Source organism: Ictidomys tridecemlineatus, chromosome 6 (assembly GCF_052094955.1).
Source record: "Ictidomys tridecemlineatus isolate mIctTri1 chromosome 6, mIctTri1.hap1, whole genome shotgun sequence".
NCBI classification, from domain to species: domain Eukaryota; kingdom Metazoa; phylum Chordata; class Mammalia; order Rodentia; family Sciuridae; genus Ictidomys; species Ictidomys tridecemlineatus.
The window spans coordinates 45,877,327-45,905,286 of record NC_135482.1 but is presented as its reverse complement, the minus strand read 5'-3'; the positions used below and the strand labels follow the sequence as shown (position 1 = coordinate 45,905,286).

Sequence of the window (27,960 nt, the reverse complement as noted above, 5' to 3'; positions counted from 1 at the left end):
AGGCTATTGTTTATACAGTATATATCTACATATAAATGGTCCAAGTACTTGTTCTGAATTTAAAATTCTGGAAACATCTGAGAAAACAGGTAAGTGATCACAGGTAAAACTTTTTGACTTTTGTCCTTGAATGTTGTATTAATTGTTTTTAGATTTCAGATCACTAATGGTATTAAAGCAAGAAAAATAATCAAGAGGACTCATTGTGTACTTCTAAAATCTAAAAATCGGGATTTTTGTAATCACATACATAGTTTGCATGTGATTTAAAGTATTAAAAATATCTATCAGGGAGTCATTTCAGATATAAATATTATGTGCTTGGATTTTTAAAAATAAGATTTCTGTATTTCCTTGAACTAACTTCATTTGTCCCTAAAACTTTTAAAGAAAGTCTAACACTATATTTATAAAAGGATGTTTTCTCGTCATGGAAGGAGCTTTTTTCTTTAATTTTTTTTTTTTAAAGACACTTTTTCTGGCATCTGGTTTTTGTTTTTAAAAGAAAAACATTATCCTTTAATTTGCAAAGAAGATGAAAAAGTTATTTAATTAAAATGGGGTTCAGGGTACATACACCAAAATTTTTAATTGTGTCATGCCATACATCCCAGGTTAGAATAATCTTATAATAATTTCCTTTGATGTTTCATTCATAAACCATAATCATTGTCTTTTTTTTCTGTATTTTAAACTATTTCTTGTACATTTTTCATAAAGTGAGAATTGTCTGTTTATGCTTCATTTTCACATGTAATTTTATTTTTATATTTGTGAATAGCATTTTATCCATGTGAAGAGTGTGGGGAGGTCACTATAAGTCTTGTGCTTAAGACATGAAGGTTATTCTGTAAACAAGATATTTTTTCTTCATATGTTGGTGGCATATACAAATTAAATTAGGCTTAAAACAAACCCCTAAGTAAATAAGTGCAATTCATGGGAAACTTACTGAAAATTCAGCAATGGTAATTGTTAGTATTTAAATTGTAATAGGCATATATCAGAAATTTTATCAAGTGTATGTAATTCTGTAACAGAGAAATTTCTTTAACCATAACACATATATTAGCAAACAATCATTTTTGAATAATACTTATAGGAAATAAGTATTTAAAACATTTTTATGGAACACAGATAAGCTATTACACTGTTTGCAATTTTAGGGACTTTTAAAATGAGAAGGCCCATTTTAATACTTTTTTTCCTTGCATTTTGAATATGCAGCTTGGATATTTTTCAAAATTTTATTTTTTTATATAGTTCTATGTATTGTATTACAAAATTTAACATGCCATTCTCAAAGCATTCCTTTAATATGAAACAAAACATCTTTTATTTTAAAACTAAGCTTATTGAAATTGATATTTGTTTTGGATGTGAAAATTGAATGTTGTGCCTTGTAAGTCTAAACAGTAAATTTTAAAGATGTAGGCCCCCCCCCACACACATACACACACACAAGTTGAATACCTCTGATCCTGTCCTATGAAAAATTCTTATTATCTAGCAGTGATTAAAGTGAATTGTTGCCAGGGCATAACTTGCAATGTTTAACTGTATTATCCTTTTCATTTATAGAAACGTTTAAATTCTACAACTTGAATCTTTTTTTTTTTCTTTCCATAAGACTTTATAAGTTGCCACCAGTTTTCTGGTTACCAAAGGCATGATAATGAAACTTGAGAACATTTTCAAAACTGGATGTGCCCATCAAAGGGGTCTCTAAACCAGTTTATACCCAAAGTTAATTAGGGATAGTTTTCATACCAGTTTTAGTAAAGCTAGTGAAGTCAAGCAAGTAAATTCCTCCTAAAAAGTCCATTGATTTTAAATACTTTGGATTTATATTTTAGTAATGAGTGCACCAAAACAGATCATGATTTGAGTTTCATAACATTCAGACATTAACTATGAATTCCTAACGTGAAAACTATTGTTGACATTTTTCTTAATCCCTGATGTACTATGCCAGAATTCCCATGTTGTTTGTACATTAATCAGAATTGAGTTGTAATATTGTAATGCTTCAGTTGCTTCATCCAAGCAAAACTTTACATAAGCATTTCCATTGCAAAAAATAATTCTGTTATTCTGGATTATTGTAATACCTTTGCTATACCAAACATTATTTATTATGGAAGTAGACATGAATAAAGGGAATGGGGACTGGGATTATATTCAAGTGAAAAACTTCTTTAAAAAAGATTTACAAATTTCGTTACTATTATAAGGTCTATTGTGACCTGTTTAGAAGTTTTTAAATATGAGTCCTTTTGAGCTTTCATGTAAATCTTAAATGGAATAAAATGAATAAAGTGACTTGAAAGCTAAAGTGAATGTCAGTAGTAAGTCTGTATACAAATAAGTAATAATGTAATCTATTATTAAAGAGATGATGAATGGCTAAACGGGCAAGTTCTTAATTTAACTGGAAACAGTGATGTTGGCAAGCTGTTAATGTCTGTCCCATCTTGGTTTTTTTGTGTTTGAACTGTTGGGTAATGTTAATTACATTCTCATTTTTAAAATGTATTAGTTTTTCTAAAAGCATTTAATATTAAGTTTGAGTAGATAATATTTCAATGAGGAAAATATCAATATTGTAAATTTCAGTATGTAAATTGTGTTTCATATTCTGTAATTTTTGCCTCTATTCTCAGACCACTCTGAGCAAAATAAAAGTGATTTAAGATTGTACACTTATTACAAAAATAATTTTACATTCATTAGTTATTTTATTTTAGGTTTTATTCCTTATTACTTGTTTGAAACAGGCCTACTCATCAAATTTCTGTTTGTAATTCAGTTTTTGCATGCTGAAGAGTAATGAAAGCAAATTGTATTTTTAAATTTTCTTTATTTCACTTTCCTGCTCTCTTAAGTTATGAGGTTTTATATATTCTCAAATAATTATCCATTTCCTTGATAAAAGTTTTTAACATTTGTGTATCAGGTCTGGATTAGTAACTATACTTTTCCTTGACTATGAGATTACTTCTACCACAAATAACATGTCTTTAGTTTTATTACTGCACAGGAAGTAGGGTGCTTTGCATTGCTTATTCTGCTTATTATAGTTTTGTTGATAATTGGGGGAAAAAGAAAAAGCCTAAAGAATAAAAAGTTCTTATGTTAAGGTGTTTTAATCTGCTTAGAAATTAGTGTTAAAGTGAGCCATTTGTGAAAATTATTCTCTTGGTTGCCTGATGAATGATAACTGGTTGTAATAAGATGTAAAAATTATTTCTGAAATTCTTAGATCATCTGAGATCTGCCTAAATATTTCCCAGCCCTGTGTTTCCTTGTGCCTTCTCAAATAGCTTAACTGCTCTGCTTCATTTGGATATGCTAGTTCTAATTTCGTTAGTTCTAATTTCTCTTGCTTTTAGTGTTATTTGCAAAACCTGTCTGACTACACAGCTATCTTACTCAAAAGTGACGAGAGGCCAGGAAGTGATCCCTTTAATGGATGTATAGTGTGTTTTGCTCACTGTGGTTTAAGAATATACTTTTGTTTATAAATGAATAATGTTACTTGTTAAAAAAAAATTCAATGCCAATGTGAGTCACCTTGCTCTCACCCTCATCTCAGTGTGAAATTTACTACCATTGTTTTAGTTTGTAAATTAGATTGTTTTGAATAAATAATGTGTTGAATGACTATTTAGTTAGCATTGTTTTAAAGAAAACCTGATAACCAATTGGGGTAAGGATGCCATTGATGCTATCCAAATTTATGAATTTGCCGTCCGTGGTAGCATGTTTTGACTCACAGTGAATTCTAAATAACAAGCAGCTTGTTTGGAAATGTCTATTTTGTGAATCCTTGGAACAAAGTTGATTTTTCTTTGTGATGGGGTTTATTTCTAATATTCAGTAAGTTGCCTAGAGCAGCAATTGTATACGTGTTTAATTATAGAGTAGTAAATATGTTATAGTTGAAATGAGGTAAGTACCATGTCCAGAGGTAGAAAGGTAAAAATAGGAGATGTGGTAGCAAGGAACTTTTTGTAAACATCTACAATAAACAGAATGGTTTTTGTATGATGTTCTAGTCACTATAAGAAGAAACTAAATATCTGTTAACACGTTTTTAAACACTTTTCTTGCCCACCTCAGATCTTTTTAATTAAATATATTAACATGGAAACCTATAAAAGTGCTCTAACAAATACACCTTAGAGCATTTTACTTAACAGTTGAATTTACCGTGGGTTTAATATACTAATGCTAACAAATTTGCTTAGATATCTAAGTTTCTAACAGAAACACTCATAATTTGAGCTGTTAATAATGGGTTGATTTTATATTATCTAAAAATGCAGGTACTTCTCTGTGTATTAAGATTTTACTTAGTGGTCACTTTAGTCTGTAGAGTGGTAGATTTCATTTGTCTTTTAGCTAAAGCAAGTAATTGTGTGGCTTTGACAATGCAGATTTGACCAGATACTATTCTGAAAACATGGGCATTGGATGTATTTTTCACTTTGAAGCTTCTTTTTGATATCTTTGTTTATGTAGATGTTTACTTAGATATTTGAGACTATAATATGAAATTGGATTATTGGAAATGGGTTACGTTGCCTTCAAATTTGCCTTCTTTTGAGATTGTAAAATTTGTATTTCCAAGTGGATAAATGTAAAAGTGTTTAGGAATAGAAACAAATACTTAAATTATCCCCCAAATTTTATGTGCGTATGGTGAAAATTAGAGATTTATTAATAGTAAAGACTTAAATCTATAAAGTATAATCATGCAAAAGATGAGCGCATTAATTCTGGATAAAAATGTGTATTGTAACTTAAATGGATTCTCTATATTAAAAGTAATAAAATTTCCATTTGGAGTAATACTGATTGATATAAAATTGCAGTACATGCCTCCTCCCACTTCTGAGTACTTGGGAGTGAATCTAGAGGTACTCTACCACTGAGCTACATCCCCTTCCCTTTTTATTTTTCACTCTTGAGATAGGGTTTCACCAAGTTGCCCAGGCTGGCCTTATACTACACCTGTCATAGAAGGGTTGAATATTTTTGTTTTGCTCACTGTGATTTCAAAATATTTTTTCCTCTTAATGACCTGCTGTGGGCTTAGTTTTATTGTTGTTTTTCTTCTTCACCTTTTTCAGCAAAATTTTTTAAAAAATACGGTGGCTGGGTTTGTGGCTCAGTGGCAAAGCACTTGCTTAGCCTGTGTGAGGCACTGGGTTCAATTCTCAGTACTGCATATAAATAAATAAAATAAAGGTCCATTGACAACTAACAAAAAAATTAAAATAGGGAGATAGTATACTTTTGCAGTAAGATTTTTGAATTTCCTAATAATACTTTTTTTTTTTTTAATACATATACATTGCAGGCCTGGGGGTATTGCTCATTGGTAAGGTGCATGCTTAGCATGCATGAGGTCTTGGGTTCAATCTCCACCCCATCCCACCCCCAATACTTTACAAGTAATAAAAATAAAACTTTTGATAGTAGACATTTTATATTTTTTTCTATGAAATAATTCCACTAAATAAGCTTCATCAGCATAAGATGAAGGAACATTAAAATGGTAACATTGGAAATTACTTACGTGTATCTAAAAAAATATAGGCATATAGACACTATTTAGGAGAAAAAGACCACAGTTATATAACATCTGGTTTTTCCTTTTAGTTTTAAAATTAGTTATTATTGCTGGACAGTATGAATACATACATATGTGTGTTGATGTTCTTAAGATACTTCCTAGTTAGGGGGAAAAAGAACATAAAAGATAAAGACATAAAGATAAATTTATAGTTGTGACAGAAATTAATTGTAGAGCAAAAGTATTTTAAAATTACTTTTACTTAGTACTGAACATTGTGCCCTTTGGATGCTTAAATCACTTAAAACTTCGTTGTTTCTGGGAACACTTCCAAATTAAATGAATGTTTCTTTTGTGAACTCTACATGCAGTTTGCTTACATATGTATTCTTGAGACTTTGGTTTATCAATTTTATTGGTTTTTTTTTTTTTTCTTTATGTGGGTTTACAATGAAATTTATCATTGTAGATTCCGATTCCTATTTAGCTTGTTTTTGGTTAGTTTATGCTTCTATATTAGATATTTCGAAATAGGTGGAATAGAGTGAAAGTAAAGTAAATGTGTCAAGTTTGTATTATGTCTAAAAGATTTGTATGTGGATGTCATATTTATTTAATGTCCATATTGAACTATTTATAAATTTTGTAACATGGAACACCATTTGATTTATAACAATTACAGAAGTTCCTGTATGCTGTCAAATAGTTGATTTGTAAAATTTATTGCATTTTATATTCAGTTTAGCATTGTTAAATTAATTAATATAGAATTGATATGTGGGTGAATGAAATCTACATTAAAATCATCCAAACATTTTTCCATTTATTTTTGTAGTATACATATTTTAGAAAATGACTTATGACTGTTTTCCATCATCATAGAAACAGTAGCTGCTATATTTTAATTTGTCTTAGTCATTAAATTTCAAAGGCAATTATCTAAGAAGAATGTAATTAATGTATCATTTTTTAATTATCAAATAAATTGGGAGCATTTCTCCACCACACAGGCAGCTACTGTTTCATTTAATTCTTATTTTGTGCTAGAATACATAACAGTGAAGTAGATGCACGACTTGTGTATGTATAGTTAAGCCAGCGTTTTTCTGTGTATGATGGGGAATAGCAAAATCTACATCACAAATTTTGACACATTACAGCTGAAGGAAGAGGAACAACTTCCAAGACAAAACAGTCTTCATGGGGGAAAATGACGCTTGTCCAGCAGTTTGCTTCTTGTGATTGAACTGAACCTGTAAGGATTCATGGATAAACTGAACAGGAATAGATCTGAATAAAGCAAATCTGCATAAATGGTAACCAGTAGCTCTACTTTTATTTTTTATGTTGCTTAACTGTTTTATTTGAAGGAAACCTGTGTGATTTAAAAAGTTAATAGCTTTTGCAACTTTATTACTGGTTATATACATTTGGCCATTATAATGTGCAAGCAATTGGAAAAAAAAAGTCAAGTATATGCTTGTTTTTATAGTAGTTTGTTCTTGTTAAAAATGTTCATATGATAATGTCTGTAAACAGCACCACTTTGATTACAATAGATGTAGTGTTGTAATAAACTGTTTAATGGGGCTGATGTGTAAAGCTGTTCAAGTTATTTGATGTTTACACCTCAGGGAAAGTCTTGTGTTCAGCAATATCTAAAGATAATGTTACTATGACAACATTTTTACTGTCCTTTAAAAAAAAAAGCATTGCAATAGCGGTTTTGGATATGCATCAATCTAATCTTGCGTTCAGTGAATTAAACATAACTAATTAAGTGTCTCTTGCCCTTGATTTTGATATTAGAATAGGTGATTACATGGATATTTAATATTTCTATATTCTGCTTTTCTAGCTGTTTTTACCTAGTTAGCTTGTGACTTTGCTGAATGGTATGTAAACTTGTAAAAACTGAAATTTGACAGACACAGCAAATCCCATCGATGCACTAGGGGTCAAAGAATGTTGAGGTTTTAACATTTTAGAAAAGTCTCACACATATTTGCTACAGTAGTGCAGTTTAATTACAACACAGGTGTACTGAAACACTTAATTGTGAACTGCTAGCATTGAAGTGAGATTTTGAATTCTGATTTGATGCTATAGTGATTTACTGATTTTTATTGATGATGCTTATGGTTTAACTTTGAAGCCATAGGCAGTGTAAATACAGTCATGCGGCAGATAAATGTAGGAAGAGCCTTGGTTTTATTTTCCAGTTGGTACCAGTTTCTGAAGGATGTGAAGTTGTATTAACATAGGGTTGTTTTTTCCAGTGTAATGGGAGATTATAGATGTACCTGTCTCTACAGTTGAGAAATTCTATATATTTTTGTGCAGCCTGTTGATTTCATGCTAGAGTTAATCAAAGATTCTCCCCATCCCCTCAAAAAAAACCTGCCTTACATGAAGGCCTACATGAAAAGCATCTGGCTTACATGTGTTCTTAATTGTAAAATTAGCAGAGACCAGATCATCAACTGGATATTTTTATGGAAAGATAATTCTGAATCACTATTTCAGAAATTTGAGTTAAAATTCTTAAACAGGCTAATTTGTTTTTTTAAAATATATTTTTAAGATCTGATAATCTTTGAGAGACCTTTGGATAGTACACATTGGTTTTTAAAGTATGGCCAAATTTTAGGACAATGCTTAAACATATTTTGGTACCATAGCTATTACCTAATGTGCAACCATACAAGCCCTCTAGAAATTTGCATTGCCTTTCTTCAGTTTTGTCTTGTCTGCTTTCAAACTACTCACAAAATTAGCTGTTTCAAATTATATTATTACTAGTTTTATATTTTGTGAGTGGAGTATTTGTGTAAGGGATCATTGGTGTTTACCAGAACTGTTTGCTCTCAAAAATGATTTTTAAAATATTTTGTCTTGTTGAAAATGCAGTTGCCTTTTTAACATTATTTGAAAGTTGTATCAAAATATGTTTTCTTGTTTTATGTATAGGTGTTGTAAGTTTTTGTCATTTCTTAAGCTTTTTTATATTTTAATTACAATGCCCTAATGTGAAGAAGTTTGGACTTACATATATTACAAGGGAAATTAGTTTATAGTAAGATTAAAAGGTAAGTAAAATGTCCATGAGAATAAAATTTTCTATGAACAGTTTTAAAATGAAATCACAAAAATCTCTACTTGAAGTGAAACTGGAAGTTTTGTACTAATTTAATCCTTCATCTACCTTTTCATTTTTTTATCAGTGGAACCTTTTAATTGTTCCTTCTATATTATTCTTCTCCCTGCTTGGCTTACTTCATTACATGACTTTTGTTGCAGACAGTGTGAGTGTACTAGATTTGTTTGCTTCTATCTAGTCTATTGTTTTAAGTGTTGTCAGGAGGACTTTTGGTTTGACCAAGTAGTTTTTTGCAAAGTCTTTCTCCACCTGGTAACATATGAATGTATAGCAGTAAAGCTAAAAATTGCAAACCTTGTTTTATTTGTCATACCCCTTCTGTTGTTTATGAATTGATGTTATTTGAAAGCTTTTTTTTAATGTTAAAAACAATCCAAAGAGAGAAATCTTTACAAAGACGCCAAAAAAAAAAAGTGAGTGTCTCAGAGACCTTTTTTTTTCTTAATTTATAATAACTAGTGGACATGAAAACAAAACTTGAGTTGAATTTTGAGCCATAGCATTTGTTTATGCTATGCAGTCACATTCCTTTTCAGCTAGTGGTAAAATTATGGACGAGTGATAACAGCACCTGAATGGTGTTGATTCTGAAGCAACACTTTGAATTGAATGTGTTTGCTTTTGGTTAAAGGAAATAGGTTGTGGAAAGGATATTCCAATGTGAATCTACATGTATTTTATTTTGTTTTATTAAGATTTGAAATAACTTGCCATGGCTGTTGATCATAGGTTAACCAATTTAATGACCCCTTTACCAGAATATTCTTAAGCAGTTAAATACAATTTGAAGTTCACAAATTACTTGTAGCTTAAGGTATTATTTTCATTTGATTCTCCTATGGAGAATGTTGCTTTACTTTTTTACTAGTTTAAGGTCAATTCTAAAAATAAACATGGAGGTTTTAATGAATGTTGTATAATATTTTATAGTGAAGGGGAAAATTGTTGAAAGGGTAAAGACTTTATCTTTCCCTTAATGTATTTAAATGTGCCAATAACCTAACTACACACTGTTTTATATAATGACATGCTACTATAAAACTTTTCTGTTGGAGTGCTCAACATTTTGGTTTTCTAAATGGTCATTGCATTTTCTGTATCTTACAAGGTGGCTCCGATTTTGTGTTTCAAGCTTCAGCTTAATTTATTTTAAGAGGAAGTTTATGTTCTAATTCTTTATTGAGAATATAGTATTGAGATTCTCACTGTTTTATGGGTAATTGTTTTTTAAATTTTATTCATTAAGTTCATTTGCATCCCATAGTCTGTAAATGTTTTCCCCTGTTGTATGTACTTAAATGCACGCTTATCCATTGTACATATTAGTCATTTTTTGTGGTAATATATAAGTGGGATTTTTGTAGCAAAGCGTTCTATTTTTCTGTTCTTAAAGTGTGTGTGCGTGTGTGGTGGTTTTTTGTTTGTTTTTTTGTTTGTTTGTTTTTTTAACATTAACCTTCAGTTTAAACATTGTTGTACTTATTTTTTAGCAACTTGACTCTTAGAAGCCTTAGACTAGTTTTTAAATATATATTCAACCAAAAATTATAAATTTATTAAGATGTGGCCTTACATATGGCATTCTTTGTATTATAATATGAGATGTTTTATTTAGAGAAATCAAGATTCAGGATTAAAGTTTCGTCTTAAGTTGAAATGGAAAATGTGTTAAAATGTCTAGGCTTCTGGGAGGAAGTTCTTATAATCTTCTTTCTTGGCATTAGAAAGAAGCAATATGAATTTTTATGAATATTCAAAATATTCAGGCAATTGTATTGTCAGATTGATTTAGATTTGTCTTAACCAATGTTTCTTTAAAATTTCAGGTTGTTGGCATTCACTATCTGAGTATATAGGTATATGATTTTTGTATGGGATGTATAAATAAACACTTGGTTACCTACAGATAGATTTCAATGTGTAAAGACTTCCTGCTGCATTAATTAACATTGTATGGGAGGCTTTAAAAATATTAGGTAAAATTTAATTGAAGTCATAACAAATCTTGATATGATATTTGTGGATAGTGAACACTACCAGTTTTTCATGTGGGAGTATCCTAAAACTCCACCATGGGTGTAAATGTTTTACATTAATTTCATAATTGGACAGACCCTGCATTTAGTTAAAAAAAAATTCATTTTGAAGGTGTGTTTTTTGTCACACTGTTACTGCGTAACACTTCTCAGCATTCTGTAAGTTAAATTATTTCAAAATATAATGGTAAATTCATGTTTGTTTATTTTTTTACTTTGAAAATGTAGTACTCAGGTGGTATTTAATGGGAAATGATCCTTTGAGGTAAATCATAATGTATTCTAAGGAATGCATCTATAATATTGATGACTTTAGCCTTAAAAAAAGGTCTATTATTCCTTCTTCCTCTGCATCCCATGGTGTATTAGCAAAGTAGTTTACAGCCCGGTACAGCCTTACAAAGTTGTTTTACAATTTTTAATGGAAAGTCCTTAAAAAACAAACAGACAAAAAAAAAAATGTATCATATTACCAGTATCCGTGGATTACTGAATCACAGTTTGTAAATAATTTGTCTAATATCAGAAGGCCAAAGAAAGTCTTAAAATTTTAGCTATTGACTATGGTGACTTCACAATAAGATTTCTGTGCAAAAGGTAAGGTGATTTTTGATCAAATAGACATCTTTTTGATGTCCATGAGAACTACACTTCCATATTAGCTTCTATTAAAAAGCTTTTTCACATTTTATTAAAATGTTTGTAATTGCAATTTTGTGTTTAATGTTTATTTTTGTCTTTTCTTTTCTTTAGCATTTAGGTGACTGTTCAGCAGTTTGCTATATGGCCATTGTTGGCCTTAAACTGCACTAGTAACAAGCATGGTATTTATCTTGTATTGAAAATAAAACAAAATTTTGATAATACTTGCAGTTTGTCCTGTTTGATTTATAATTTGTTAAACATTGTGTATGGAGTATTTCTGTTTGTTTTGGTTTGGTTTCGGTACTGGGATGGAACCCAGGGGTGCGTTAACCCTAAGCTACATCCCCATTCCTTCTCCCTTATTTTTACTTTGAGACAAGGTTTCTCACTAAGTTACTGGACTATCCTCTACCTTATGATTCTCCTGCTTCAGCCTCTGGAATCAGGTGTGTACCACCATATCTAGCTATCATTGTGTGTAGTTTTGAGTACTATTGGGTAATATGAAGGGTAATATAATTGGACTTTACATTTTGTCTTTAAGGCAGCCTTCTTGGAGACTTTTTAAATTCTTTGCTGGCATTTTGATGCTCTTTCAAGTAGATGGTATCTGGTTAGAATTAAGATGAAGGAATTCAGAAAGACTGTAAACTGTTTTATTTGTAAATCAAAGATTCAGATTTGCCCAGTTTTAGGGGATTATTAAATTGACTAAATATGCTTTTATATTTATTATTTATTTTAGTTTTCAGTGGACACAACATCTTTATTTTTATGTGGTGCTGAGGATCGAACCCGGGTCTCACCCGTGTGAGGCGAGAGCTCTACCACTGAGCCACAATCCCAGCCCCTTAAAAATGCTTTCAAACAGTGACATATTTGTTATTTCAATGAGAGAAAGAATACGTGCGGGGTGGGGGTAGGGGGGAGTTGAATCAGGGTCCAGATGAGTCACCTGCAGGCTTTAGAGTATGTTGAAGATTAGTTCTGAGCAATCAAAATTATCATTTGAGAAAGGGAGTTACCATTAGTGGAGTCTCTTTCAGTGCTTACATTAAAGTTGTGGGTCAGGTTTTGTTAGGTTCTGTTACTTTATTCTCCCCCTGATTGTTTTCTATGTTGTTATTGAAGAAGACGGTGTTCATTAATCCCACTTGGATTAAATTGAGATTTTGTCTGTAGCCTACAGAGGCAGGGAACATTTAACCACAATAAAAGATGGCTGAGAGCAATTTTGATCAAATGCCACCCGACACTCCAGGAGTCAGTCAAGGCCTGATACAGTATAACAAGGAGATACTAAAAAATTATTATTCTTTTTAAGTTTTACAAGGAGATTTTTTTAAAATAGAGGATTGATAGTTTCCCCAGTCTCCTAGTTTTGTTTCTCAACAAATACATGAAACAAGAATTCTTAATAGTAAGTGTTTTCCATTGCTATCCTGGGTCTTTGTCTCCCTTTTATATTTCTTTAACAGAGTTCTTGGGTTTTTAAATGGCACATCAGTTCTGATCAGCTGTTGTCAATGCTAGATAAGATATATACATTCCTGTCCTCCACACAGGGCCATTCTACCAAGTAATCTACATTTCAAGACAGGGTCTTGCTAAGTTGCCCAGGCTGGCCTCAAACTTGGGACTCCCCTGCCTCAGCCTCCTGGTTTGCTAGGATTGATAGGCAGGCACCAGGCACCATCATACTTTTATTTTATTTTTGGGCCCTACATGTAAACGCTGAATATCATCCCAGTATTGTATAGAAACTTGGGCCTTGTAGTAAAGCATCTTTCATCCTAAGAATTAGCAAGCAATTTGCACAAACTGGAACAATAAAAAGCTAGTTATGACTAGATTTTCAGAATTAATAGCATATCTTAGTTTATTCATTATGAACACCAATCTTTGAAATCATTTATATACAACTCTAAAATTGATCCAGGAATGCTGGCAGCCATTCTACTCCAAGTGAATGAGCTCAAATAATTTATGAATATATGTATTTGCACACAAGGAGATTGCCTATCTACAAAGTTCCATAGTGACCCATTTTACATTGTTTTCAATAAATGATCTAATTACATGAGTGGACACTAAAAGGAAGAGGAGCATGAATGGTCTAACCTCTTATTACCTAAAGTTGGCTTCTAAGAGTTATTTCCCCTGTTTACATACGAAGGACGGAGAATATGCCCTCTTATCAAACTCAGCCAGTCTGGTGCTTCATCAGTTAGTGGGGACAGTTAAAGCAAGGAGTCATAAGTGCAAGTTGAAATTCATTTCTTACACCTTTGATATGCTTTGTTGTTTCTTTTCCCTGATATTTTTTAAATATTTTGGGCATTCTTTGGTGTTCTTATTCAGTTAAGTCTTAATGTCAGTTTCCACATATATATTTTCCAATTCAGACCTTTCTTCCAAACTAGCATTTTAAATGCCAAGGCTGAATTTTTTTTAAAGAGATAATTTTTTAATATTCATTTTTTAGATTTCAGTGGACACAACATCTTTATTATGTGTTGTTGAGGATCAAGCCCAGCTCCCCACTCATGCCAGGCAAGCCCGCTACCGCTTGAGCCACATCCCCAGCCCCTAAATTCTTAAATCTTTTACCCTCTCACCCCCTTAGCCCAATGCCTTCTCCTATAGCTAACATCAGTACCTTTATTTCAGTGGCTTAGGCTCAAAACTGAAGGTTGCTCTTGATTCCTCACATCTCACATAGAAGTCTTGGACATGCCATCACTTAATACTATCCCCACTGTTTTCTCCCTTTGCCACCATATACAATCTGTTCTCAAAATAGTTGTCAAGACTTTTTAATCTGCTTTAATCAGCTTTCCCCATTTCAGAGTAAAATCCCTATCAAGTTCTTCTGTACTCAGTTCATCCCAGCCACTGTGACTTTTTTTTTTTTTAAACAAGCCAGGCATACTCCTCCCTCAAAGCCTTTGAAGGAGACATTATTTCACCTACCTGCAATGTTGTGGATATTTGCATGTGATAAGTATCTAAATGAGATTTATTTTCACCTTTCTATTGAAATATAGAACCTACTTAGTCTTCCCTTTTTTCTGCTTTATTCACTTTTCTGACCATATCTTGGGTTTTTTCCGTTTGAATATAAATCTCATGAAAGCAAGGATCTTGTTAAATTACAGTGTCTATCAGTGTGTGACATAAATACTCAGCAAATATTTCAAAAGAATGCCCTTTTAGTTGTACCATATTTTGTTAGCTTAAACTTACTGCAGTTTTAACAGCTGTTAGTTTGGGGTTTTGTTTGGTGTTGCTGGAAATCAAACCCAGGGCACATGCTAGGCAAGCACTGTACAACAGAGCCACACCCTTAGTTAGCCACCTCATTTTAAATTGTAAAAAAATATCACATTTGGTGCTGGGATTGTGGCTCAGTGGTAGAGCGCTTGCCTAGCATGTGTGAGGCACTGGGTTTGATTCTCATCACCACATAAAAATTTCAAACAGCTAATAAAAATTTAAAAATATATCACATTTTAGCTTCAGGTCTCACTAAGTTGCCCAGGGCGGCCTCTAATTTCTGATCTTCCTGCCTGAGCTTCTCAAGTAGCTGGGATTATAGGTATGTACTACCATGCTTTGCAAGTTTTTAACTGTTTTAAGTGTACAATTCAATGGTACCAAGCTTATTCATAATGATGTATAACCATCACCCCCCCCCCCATTTTCCAGAAGTAACTACCCATTTCTACTATAGCCCCAGCCCTGGCAACCTAGATTATACTTCTCCAAATGCAACCATATAGTAATTATCTTTTGATGTCTGGCCTATTTGACTTTGCATAGCGTTTTCAAAGTTCTTGTAGTATGTAAATATAGAATTTAATCTCTTTTATGGCTGAATAATATCTTATTGTATATACCACTTTTGTTTATCCATTTATCAATAAGCATTTGGGTTGATTCCATCTTCCAGCTGTTGTGAGTAATGCTGGTGTCAACCTGGATGTATAACTACGTTTTAAAGTCCATTCTTGATACTTCTGGGCATATACTTAGGAGGGGAATTGCTGAATCATAATGGTGTGTCTGTGTTTTCTGGGTCCTGCAATGGATATAATTATAAGAAACTTGAAGGAATTATGAAACTTTTTTTAACTAGCAGTTGTACCATTTTACATTTTGATCAGAAGTGCATGAAGATGTCTGTTTCTCCAATATCCTCACCTCCCTTTTTGTTATTGTTGTTGTTTTGTTTTATAATAACTGTCTTAATTGGTGTGAAATGGTATCTCATTGTCAACAGTAGTTTTCAGTGACTTTTTTTTTGAGAGAGAATTTTTTAATATTTATTTTTTAGTTTTCAGTGGACATAATATCTTTGTGGTGCTGAGGATCGAACCTGGGCCGCACGCAAGCGTGCTACCGCTTGAGCCACATCCCCAGCCCAGTGACTCATCTTAATTGAGTCTTTCCAAAGTATTTAACTTTGTTCTCATGGAACCAATTCTCTTTGCATTCATGTTCTGTTGGTTTATGTATTATATATATTGCTTTATGAGACCACAGGTATACTATTGACATAGTTTAGAAACAGATGCAGCCTACTCTGTTTAATATTTATTTTATTCTATTTATTTTAGCTCAATTGGTAGGATTATGTTGGATTCCAATGCTGCATGAATGTCCATTTTATAGAGAGAATGTATGGGTAGCTTGTGTGGGGGACTTGAGGACTTAAATAGCAACATTTATTAACTGGTCCAAAAAACTTGGCACTAAAAGTTTGGTCTACAAACCAGAAACATAGGTATCAGTTCTGACCTTGGAACTGGTATCAGAATTTGCAATTGAATAAGACCAGGTGATTTGTATGCACATGAAAGGTTGGCCAGTTGAGTTTTAAGACTTTTGTCTAAAACATAATATTTTGACTAATTTAACTAGTTTTTGTCTTTAGGTATTCAAATTATTTCACTAAAATTTTGGTAGGATAAAGGGTACTGCAATGGATGTAATTTTAAGAAATATTAGTGCACATCTTTTTTCCAAAAATTAATTTCTTACGGACTGCTTCATTCAAAATGTGAACACTTGAGGTTTGTGACACATTGAATTGCCCTACCTTTACCATAGCTGTAGGTAAAAATACCCATTTCTCTGCATTTCTTAAATAGAGTAATTTTTTTAAATGTCAGTTTTGGAGATTAAAACTGATATATTAGTTTTACATATTTTGTGCTTTTTATAGTGGTTTGTTTGTGCTGCTGGGGATTGAACCCAGGTCCTTGCACATGAGAGACAACTACTTTACCACTGAGCAATAAGCCTGAGCAATATGCCTGCCCCAGTTTTTAAATATTAGTGCTATGCTGTCATCTAGTGGTAAGTTGGTGTTAAAAAAATGAAAGTAAGACTCAGTTTGGTATTTCCATTTTATAATAGGAAATAGTTCAGTGAATGTATTCAGGACCCAAGTTATACAACCAATAAAAGGTAACTCAAAAATTGAAAGAACCAAGAACTGAAAGGTTGTTTTCTAATCCAGAATCCCCATTATGCAAAAGCAATACACTCAAATCCTGGTGAGTATGATAATATGCTGTCTGCTGTGGTGAAATCAGCTAATCACAGTCCCTTTTTTGTGTGTTTGGTGCTAGGGAATGAACCCAGGGCCTTGTGCATTCGAGGCAAGCACTCTAGCAAATGAGCTATATCCCCAGCCCCACAATCCTTTTTTGTATTCATCCTTATATTGAAAGTATTTCTAAATTTGTTAAGATGCATATAATGAGTCATTTAAAAGGAGTCTATACTTAAATACATAGGTCATTGCTTAGAGAACATGTTTAACGTTTTTTAAAAGGAATTTTTAGTGTCCCGATTTGCTGAATTGTATTTAAAAAAAAAAAACATATCTTTATTTTATTTATTTTTATGTGTGCTGAGGATTGAACCCAGGGCCTTGCACGTGCTAGGTGAGTGCCCTGCCGCTGAGCCACAACCCCAACCCCCTAAATCGTAGTCTTATAGTAGGTGCTTTAGACTGGAATTAGTTGTACATAGTTCTGTGATGCTGATTTTGGCAGGGAGGAGTACTGAGGATTTAATTCAGGGGTACTCAATCATTGAGCCACATCTCTCTCTCTCTTTTTTTTTTTAGTTGTAGTTGGACACAATACCTTTATTTATTTTTATGTGCTGCTGAGGATTGAACCCAGGGCCTTGCACGTGCTAGGCAGGCACTGTACCACTGAGCCACAACCCCAAACCCCCACCCCCACCCAGCCCTGTTTTGTACTTGAGATGGGGTCTTACTGAGTTGCTTAGAACCTCACATTTGTCCTCCTTCCTCAGCTTCCCAAGTCTTTGGAATTACAGCCGTGTGCCACCACACCCAGCACTGATTTTGGTTTTAATGCTAAGTGAATAGTATTTAGGTGTCCATTCTGTGCATGTAGGATTCAGAAGAGGGATACAAAGCCAAGCAACATGCTTTCTGTCTTCTGGGATCCAGGGCATAAAATGGTTTCCACCCAATAAATACTCAAAATTATTGCATCAAGCAAAATACCTTGAGCACATAAAACAATTGGCTGTCTGAAAGAAAGGAATTAAAAAGTATTGGTCACTTTCCCATTTGCAATTTTATATAAGCATCAAAACAGTCCCATTGGAGTTCTTCATCATACCAGTAAGGTAACAAAGTTATAGTAGTTAAGCAGTGGTCCATCGAGTTAGAGTAGCCATCTATAGAATGTAACAGCAGGACTAAATTTCTTAGTAGTTATCCTGCAGAAATGTGTGAAGATACCATGTGGAAAAGTTGAGCAAACTCGGTGAATGCTAAATCAATTTAGAAGTTTGATATTTCTAGTGTTAAGTTTAAAAAATTGTTGGGCATGGTGTTACACACCTGTAGTCCCAGTAACTCCGGAGGCTGAGCTAGGAGGATTGCTGTTTCAAAGCCAGCCTCAACAACTTAGGCCTTAAGCAAGGGCTGGGAATGTAGGCCAGTGTTAAGCACCCAACTTCAATCCCAGGCACAAAAATAAATAAATACATTTCTCATTGTAGAAAATCTTGAACCTTTATCAAAGATATTAACATAGATCCAAATTAATGGACATTAATTGACAGGAAGAATTAGCATTGGGGGCTGGGGATGTGGCTCAAGCGGTAGCGTGTTTTCCTAGCATGTGTGCGGCCCGGGTTCGATCCTCAGCACCACATACAAACTAAGATGTTGGGTCCGCCAAATACTAAAAAATAAATATTAAAATTCTCTCTCTCTCTCCCACTCTTTCCCTCTCTCTCTTTCTTTTAAAAATTAAATAAATAAATGAAATTTTTTAAAAAGAATTAGCATTGTACGTATGACAGTTCCAAGTTGACCCATAGCATCACCTCAAATAGAGTTAAAATCCAAAAGATGGTGTTTTTGTTATTGATGTGGCAATCTGGTTCTATATCTTATGGAGGTTCAGAGGCAAATAAGAATGAGATGGGATAAAACTTTCCTAATGGATACCAATGACTTGTAATGAGTAAGGTAGTACAGATTTTGGGTGTGAATAGACAGATCAGGGGACATAAGGAGACAATAGAAGCTATGTAAATGAAGATAGGTTTGAATACATTAAGAACTAACAATCATTGAAAGTAAAAAGAGAAGTCCGAAACTGAGAATATACTTGAAATGCATATAACCAACAAAGAACTAGTAGCAATAATAGATAAATTACAAATCTATAAGAAAAAGAGAACTGGTATAAAAGTGAGCAACCAATAAGAACTAACATTTCACAGAAGAAACCGTCCATAAGTAATGAAAGTTTATTAGTAATCTGGAAAATTCATATGAAAGTCACTGGTGCTATTTTACACCTGCAAGACTGGCAAAAAGTTTTTGACTTGTTCTAAATACTGGCTGGTATATGGTACATTAGCACTGCTGGAGGAAGTGTAAGTTTGTACAACCACTTTGGAACACGAATTAGTATTTCTTTGTAGAGTAAATATGCATGTATTTCCTACAGAAACTTGGATCTTTAAGAGACATTTACAAGATTGTGAATAGGATCATTTACTTCTAATAGCAAAAAAAGAAAAATAGATGCACCCCTAGCCAGGCATCGAACACGCTAGTTAACCTAGTAACTCACAAGGCTGAGATGTTCACAAATTTGAGGCCAGCCTCAGCAACTCAGCAAGGCTCTTGGCAATATAGACCCTGTCTTTAAAAGGGAGTTGTAGTTTGATAAGGCCCCTAGATTTAATCTCCCGTACCCACACACATACTCCCCAAAATACTTATGTATATGTCAGTAGATTTTAGTAGGACATTCATAAGTGAAATACTATGTAGCCTGAAAACAATGAGTTTTTAAATTATGTTGACTGGAAGAAAGCAAATCACTGAAGAGTTAATATGGTATTCCACTTATGTAAAATTTTACAACAGGCAAAATTGAGACTTGTACATTAGAGATTTCTATGTTGGGAAAATAATAGAAAATAAAATACAAGGAAATTATTAACATAATTCAGCATTGTTCTGGAAGCAGAAGAATACAATTGAGATTCCATTGGGGGCTCCTTATGTCCCCTAGTTTAGCTGTTGGCCACAATGTTGATGCCCATATGTTTTTACTCTGTAAATATACATTTTAATGCACATGTATGATGTATTTTACAATAGATACAATAAAAATAGTAGATACAGTTAGAAATCTACCTGGATTCTAAACCATTTAAGTTACTATCATACCTAGAAAATGATCATTAAAAGTATTTCAAATGGGTACAAAGGTGCATGCCTATAATTGTAGCTACTTGGGAGGCTGAGGCAGGAAGATCATAAGTTCAAGGCCAGCCTGGGCAATAATCTGCTGTATTAGAGAATCACAACATAAAAGAGACATGTATGACTTGAAAAACCTTAAAATTCCTTTCTTTTGGTAAGCATAAGGAAATTATTAGAAGTGGTCTGGGATTGTGGCTCAATGGTAGAGCGCTTGCCTAGCATGTGTGAGGCACTGGGTTTGTTTCTTAGCACTACATATAAATAAATAAAGGTCCACCGACAACTAATAAAATATATATATATATATATATTTTAAGTGACCTTATTAGTCTACACACATCACTGGGTATAGGAAGTTTCTGGTCAACCAGTGTCCCAGGTACTGGACTGAAGGTTGGGAAGAGTGCAGTTTTTATAGGTCCGTAACAAGGTAAACAATCTTAAACATTGACTACACATAATGCTACACAAAGTGCTTGTATTGTCTTAGATGGGATAACAAATCGATACAAGTAATGTATCTGAATAGGCAATAACCATTATCTTCTCTCATGAATCAGACTGCTTTGGAATTTTATCCATCTTGGACCAGTATCCATGCTTAATATCTTTGTACCCCATAGTAAAAACATCTGTGCAAAACAATTTCTGCCCTTATGGTGGTGTGGTATGATGGTATAAAAGGAAACTTGGAAAGGTATGTGCAAATAAGTTATGTAATCTAACATTTTATTATCGGTTGCTATTTGAAACATAAGGGATGGTTGAAATAGGCATTCCAGGGAATAATTTTGCATTAATATAGGTAAAACATTATAGTGGTTTAAATTATGGTAACTACAGTGGAGTCACAGCACAGTTAAGATTTTCTGTATGTGTGTGTGTGTGTGTTATCAGTACTAGGAATTGAACCCAAGGATGCTGTGCCACTGATCTACATCCCCAGCCCCTTTTATTTTTTATTTTTTAAATTTGAGACAGAGTCTTTTTTTTTTAAGTTACCAAGGTTGGCCAACTTTTGATCCTCCTGCCTCAGCCTCCCAAGTTGCTGGGACTACAGGTGTGCACCACTGTATCTGGCTGAGTATTTTAAAGATAAAGCCAACTTCGTTTGTTGTCAAGCAGCTGTAAAAGAAATAAATCAAGAATATTTTCAATGTTTCTGACCAAAAAAAAAAAAATGGAAATGCCTTTAACTGAGGTCAAGAAGACTGGGAAATGGGGTGGGGACTTTTTAAAATTTATTTTTTAGTTGTAGCTGGTCACAGTGTGTTTATTTATTTATATGTGGTGCTGAGCATCGAACCCAGGGCCTCACACGTGCTAGGTGAGTGTTCTACCAGTGATCCACAACCCCAGCCCACGAAGGGCCTTTTTTGAGAGGGTAGGAATAAAATGTTTCATGTTGAATTTGAGAAAACTATTAACCCATCAAATGGAAATATCTAGACATCTGAATATACATATCTGAAATTCAGAGTCAGTGTCAGCCCTGGAGACCAATTGTGGGAAGTATGGTTGTATATATGGTATTTATGCAGTGGGACTAGATAAAATCACTGAGAAAATGATGATGGACCAAAGAAAGGCTGAATCATGGGATGCTCCTGTATTTAAATAGAGAAACTAAGAATGATTCATTAAAGACTGACTGAAAGGGGATAACCTGTGAGATAAGAAAAGGGGGGAAAAAGAGGGCTGGAAAGAAAGATGAGATGGTAGAGAGAGAGGAAGACAGTGTCACAGAAGCCAGGTTTCACCTCAGAGGGAGCAATGTAGTGTTACCTGAAACCGAGAGATTGACTAAGATGAAGCTTTGGCTTGATGGTTAGTACTACTCACTAATGGCCGAGTAGTACCTGTGGACTGGTAAGGACAAAAAGATCAGTCAAGTGAATTTAAGAAGGAATGAGAGGGGAGGAAGAAATAGTCTTTCAAAAACTGTTGTAGGACATCAGCAAGATTGTAGAACAGGAAACCATAGGCCCTCCCCAAAACAAACGAATTTAACAATGATGTACAAACCAGATGTCTCTGGAGAAATGCAGAAACCAGTTAAAGGTTCTTGTACTACAGGTGAGGCTGAAATCAACTTCAATGAGGCCAGGATAGGAAATTTAAGGGTGGTATCTCTTGCCAGAGTATCCCAACACAACCCCCTCTCCCTGCACAGCATGGCACAATTAGAAAAACTTCAACATGTCTTTTCCTTGGGGGAGAGAAAGGTATAGAACATATGTCAAATGTTCTTCTGTCAGAGGGATTGGTTCTGTTGTGCCTGAATCCAATCACTGATGAGTGAGGTTGGAGTTTCTGAGAACAAAGGAAATTTGAAGTACCAAACATAGATGCTAGGTGGAGATCAAGTATCATGATTACCCTAGCACCAGAGGGGCCACTTTATCACAGACACCAGGAGCTTCTGAGTTGACCAGAAAACCTCTTCAATTAGAATGATATACCCAAGCCAAGAAAGAATGCTGTCAGAAAAGGCCTGAGATGTTTCCAAGGTCTCTAGCCAGACTGGGTTAAGAAAGTCTTCACTGTATAAAACCAGACCACAATATCTGGAAGAGGTGGCTCATTCTTCAATGCTGAAATCCAGAAAAAATTAAGAAGTCATACAAAAGAGTGGAAACATGGCACAAACAAATCTCTAGAAACCAACCTGAAAGAAATGGAAACCGTGACTTGCCAAGGAATTCAAACATACATCATGCTTACTGATTTAAAGCTCAGACAACTAAATAAAATCTGGAAAATGATAAATAAATAAGAATATCGATAAATAAGGGCCTTAGCAATAAAAAAAAAAAAGAAACTGTAAAAAAGAACCAAACAAATTCTGTAACTGAAGAATACAATACCTGAATTGAAAATTCACTTTTGCTTTATTCCTCTGTAGAGGGTACTGAATGGCAATAGCAGGGAGTGCCTGTCAAAGCAAACTGTTTACATCATGAGCCAGGAAGCAGAGAAGACCAACTGGGATCCTATAATCCCCTTTAGGGATACACTCCCAGTGGCCTAAGGACCTCCCCAAGGCCCCATTTCTCACAGACTCTACCACCTCTCAATAGCACCACACTTGATATCAAGGCTTTAACATATGGACATTCATCCAAACCACAACAAGGTAGAAGAAAGAACCAGTGAATGAACTCAAAAGACAGGACTTTTGAAACTATTAAGGCAGAAGAGAGAAAAGATAAAAAGGAGCTTATGGGATGCCATCAAGCAGAACAATGTACATATGAGAGTTCCAGAAGGAAAAGGAAAAACAGGAACATCTTGAAAAACTAATGGTTTAAATCTGAGAGAAATAGTTCAAATAACTCTACAACTAGGATAAATCTAAGGAGACCACAGCAAGACACATCATCATTAAACTAAAAAAAAGTCAGAAGGAGAGCATCTTGTATCAAGAGAAAGGCAACTCATTATTTACAAGAACACTTCTATTAGATTATCAGAAACCTTGCAGATCAGGAGTGATACAATATAGTCAAAGAACTGGAAGAAAAAAACTGCCAACCAAGACCACTATATCCAGCGAAACGTCATAAAAAATGAAGGCTTTCTCAGATGCACAAAAACAGAAGTCATTACCATTAGATATGCCCACAAATGAGGCAAAAAAGATATCAGGGGGCATTTAGAAAATATCTGGAAACAAATATACAACATTACCAAACTTACAGAATGCAATGAAAGTAATACTAAGAGGATTGTTACCATGTTAAATGCTTACATTCAAAAAGAAGAGATTTGAAATCAACAACCTAACCTCACACTAGAAAAGAACAAACCTAAAGTCAACAAAAGGAGTCAAGATTAGAGGAGATATGAACAAAATAGAAATACAATAGAAAAAAGAGAAACCAATTTTTTTTCTAATAACAAAATTGATAAACTCTTAGCTAGACCAAGAAAAAAGACAACAAAAACTGGAAAAAAGAGAAGACATTACAAGAGATATCAATCACAGAATTAAGAGGGTTGTGAGACTACTGTGAACAGATATGCCAATAAATTGGATAATCTGAAAGAAATGGATAAATTCCTAGAAACAAACCACCTATAAAGGCAATCATGGAGAAGAATCTGAATAGACAAAAAGTAAGGAGATTGAAGTAGTAATCAAAATCTTCCAACAAAGAAAAGCCCAGTACCGTGAAGTTTCACTGAGAATTGTAACATTTGAAGAATTTACAACCGTCCTCCTTTGACTCTTCTAAAGAATTTTAAAGGAGGAAACCCAGATTCATTCTGTAAGGTCAGCACTGCCCTCATATCAAAGCCAAAAACAACAGTAGAAAAAAACTATTGACTAATATCACTGACGAATATATTTACAACAATTAGGCATATGAGGAATTTACCTCAACATAGTAAAGGTCATATATGACAACCTAACATTTAATGTTGCAAGAATGAAATCTTCTAAGATCAGGAATAAGACAAGGATGTACACTCTCAGCACTATCAACATGGGAAGTTTTGGCTAGAGCAGTTAGACAAGAAAAAGAAAAAAGCCATCAAAATTGAAAAAGAAGTAAAATTATTTGTATACAGTATGATCTTACATTTAGAAAACTATAAGATTGTACAAAAATTACAACTAATAAGCAATTTTAACAAAATCGAAGGATATTACATCAATGCACAAAAGTTAATTTTTTTTGGTACTAGGATTAAACATAGGGACACTTTACTATCTCTAGTCCTTTTTTTTTTTTTTTAAGGCAGGGTCTCACTAAGTTGCTGAGGGTCCTACTAATTTACCAAAGCTTGTCTTGAACTTATAATCCTCCTGCCTCAGACTCATGAGTTACTTGAATTAAGGTATGCACCACCTGCCTGGCTCAGTTGTGTTTCTTTCCACTAACAATGCCTAATCAGAAAGGGAAATTATGAGAACAGCCATTAACCTTTGCATCAAAAAGGTTAAAATACTTAGGAGGTGAAAAACTTGAACACTATAAAACATTGCTAAAGGAAATCAAAGGTACAAGGCTGGAATTGTAGTACAGTGGTAGGGTGTTTGCTTAGCTGTGTGAGGCACTGGGTTGGATTCTCATTACTTCATATAAATAAATAAAAGTCCATTGACTATTAAAATTTTTTTAAGTAAATAAACCTACATTAAAAAAATAAAAGAGCCAGGCACTCACTTATAATCCCAGTGGCTTGGGAGGCTGAGACAGGAGGATCTCGGGTTCAAAGCCAACCTCAGCAACACTGAGCTGCTAAGCAACTCAATGAGACCCTGTCTCTAAAAATACAAAATAGGGCTGGGGATGTGGCTCAGTGGCAAGTGCCCCTGAGTTCAATTTCCAGTACCAAAAATAAAAATTAAAATTTTTAAAAATCAAATGTACAAATAAAAAGGAGGATATCCCATGCTCACAGCTCAACAAACAAAAGATTGTTAAACTCTTAACACTACTCAAAGCAATCTAGAGATTTAATGTAATTTTCATAAAAGCCCCAATGCATTTTTTGCAGAAACAGAAAAAAAAATCTTAAAATTCATATGGAATCTTAAAGGATCCCAAATACCCAAACAGTCTTTAAAAAGGACAAAGGCCTCACACTTCCTGATTTTAAGTCATATGATAAAACAATAGTAATTAAAACGGTGATATTAGCATAAAGACACACAGACTAATAGAATACCAAAAAGAGCCAGAAACAAACCCTTGTTTACATGACCAAATGATCTTCAACAAAGGTGGGTACATAGACCACATAATGGGAAAAGAACAGTCTTTAATAAATGGTGTTGGGAAATCTGAATATCCACATACATGGAAAAGAATAAAGTTGTACCCTTACCTTACACTACATAGAAAAATTCAAAATGGATTAAAGACCTGTTATGATTTGGATTTGGAATGTCCCCCAAAGGTTCATGGGTTGAGGGCTTGATCCCCAATGCAGTAATGTTCAGAGGTGGGGCTCTGGGAAGTAATTGGATCATGAGGGTGATAGCCTCATCAGTGGATTAATCCATCACAGCTGAGTGGACAATTGGGGGATTCTGAAAACAGGAAATGGGACCTAGTTGAAGGGAGTAGGTTCTTGGGGATATGTCCTTGGGAACAATATCTTGTCCTTGGCCCTTTCTCTCATTTCCTGTCCGCCTCTCCACAGCCACAAGGTAGTAGCTTGTTCTTCCACACCCTTCTACCTTAATGTTCTGCCTTACTGGCCCACTGTAATGGAGCCAGACTATCATGGACTGAAACTTCTGAAGGCATAAGCCAAAAAAAAAAAAATCTTTCTTAGGTTGTCTTCTCAGATATTTTGTCATAGTGATAGAAAGGTAACTAAAACAAGACCTAATCATAAGACCTACAATTATAAAACTCTTCAAAGAAAATACGTGGAAAAAGCTTCAAGACATTGAATTTGGCAATAATTTTTTTTCCTAGTATAGGGATGGAACTCAGAGCCTCATGCATGGTAGGTAAGCTTTCTATCACTGAGCTGCATTTCCAGCCCTATTTATTAACCCAAGCCACAAACTTGGGTTTCTCCTAACCCCAGCCTCTCTAGGATTACAGGTGTGCACCACCGTGCCTGGCTAAAACCCAGCCATAAGACCTAGAATTACAAAACTCCTTGAGGAAAATTTGGGAAAAGTCTCTAGGACATTGGATTTGGTCATGACTTCTTGAATATGACACCAAAAACGTAGGTAACAAGGACAAAAATAGATAAATGGGATATCAAACAAAATCTTCTGAATACCAAAGAAACAACAATGTATATATATATATTGAAAGCTACATTATGTGCTGGGAAATAGTGTCTCCAAATGGTTGCCACAATGAGAGTTCTGTTTCAGCAATGGTAGAATAGATGGTTTAGGCTTTGCCTCATTAAAAACATTTTGAAAACATCAGAAAGCAAGTGATGCCAGAGGAATTGTGGGATTCAGATCTAGGAAAGGAAAAAAGAGACATGAATCTGGCTCTTGAAGCCCCCTCTCCCTGCCAGTGATGCATAGGGCTGAAGGGACAAAAGTAGAGAGGGCTGCTGAGAGAAGGTATACACCTCAGGTTTTTATCTGAGACCCCAAAAGTCTCAGCTCTACATTATCTCAATGTTGCTTTGGAATAGAGGGATTAAGAGGAACTATTAGTAATGTAAATCTCCTACCTATCTTAAACAAAAGTTATCTGGGGAAGAGTACCTTTTAGAAGTCCCACACTATCTACAGTTGTTCAAGTGCAATTCTGGTACTAGAAAATGACCTAATTTACTAGAAGACGATATGGATAAAAGCCAAGAGAAACAAGAATTGGAAACAGACTAAAAAGGAATCTAATAGGTTCTGAGTCAGGGGTCAGCAAACAATGTACCCATAGGCTAAATCCAGCCCACCGCCTGTTTTTATAAATAAAGGTTTATGGGCACACAGCTACACTGATTTGTTTATTTTTGTCAGTGGCTGCTTTGATACTCCGAACAGCAGAGTAAATAGTTGCAGTAGAAACTACATGGCTCACAAAGCCTAAAATATTCAACATCTTATCCTTTACTGAAAAACTTTGCTGATCCCTCAAATTCTGCCACAAGTTCTGCCACAATAAGGTAACAAAACAACAAAATTTAAAAATAGAAGGAATACAACTACAAAGATAAAAGAAATTTGTGGAATATTAAACAGATTCAATATAGACAACAATTAGTATTTAGAAAAGATAATTAAACCCCTAACAAGACAAACTTTAAGTAAAACTAACCA

At 34.0% G+C, this 27,960-nt stretch overlaps 1 protein-coding gene across 5 annotated transcripts in view; it reads left to right on the top strand.

Moving 5' to 3' along the window:
- Nucleotides 1–11,643, top strand: part of Cpsf6 (cleavage and polyadenylation specific factor 6) — a 33,280-nt gene extending 21,637 nt beyond the window's left edge. For 4 of the 5 annotated variants that reach the window (XM_078053169.1, XM_078053168.1, XM_078053167.1 and 1 more), the window contains one exon: nt 6,742–11,643. The gene's annotated coding sequence lies outside the window, so the exon portion shown is untranslated. Of the gene's footprint in view, nt 1–18 lie in introns of all 5 variants that reach the window. The other variant, XM_078053166.1, reaches the window with a different exon arrangement.
- The last annotated feature ends 16,317 nt before the right edge of the window (nt 11,644–27,960 follow it).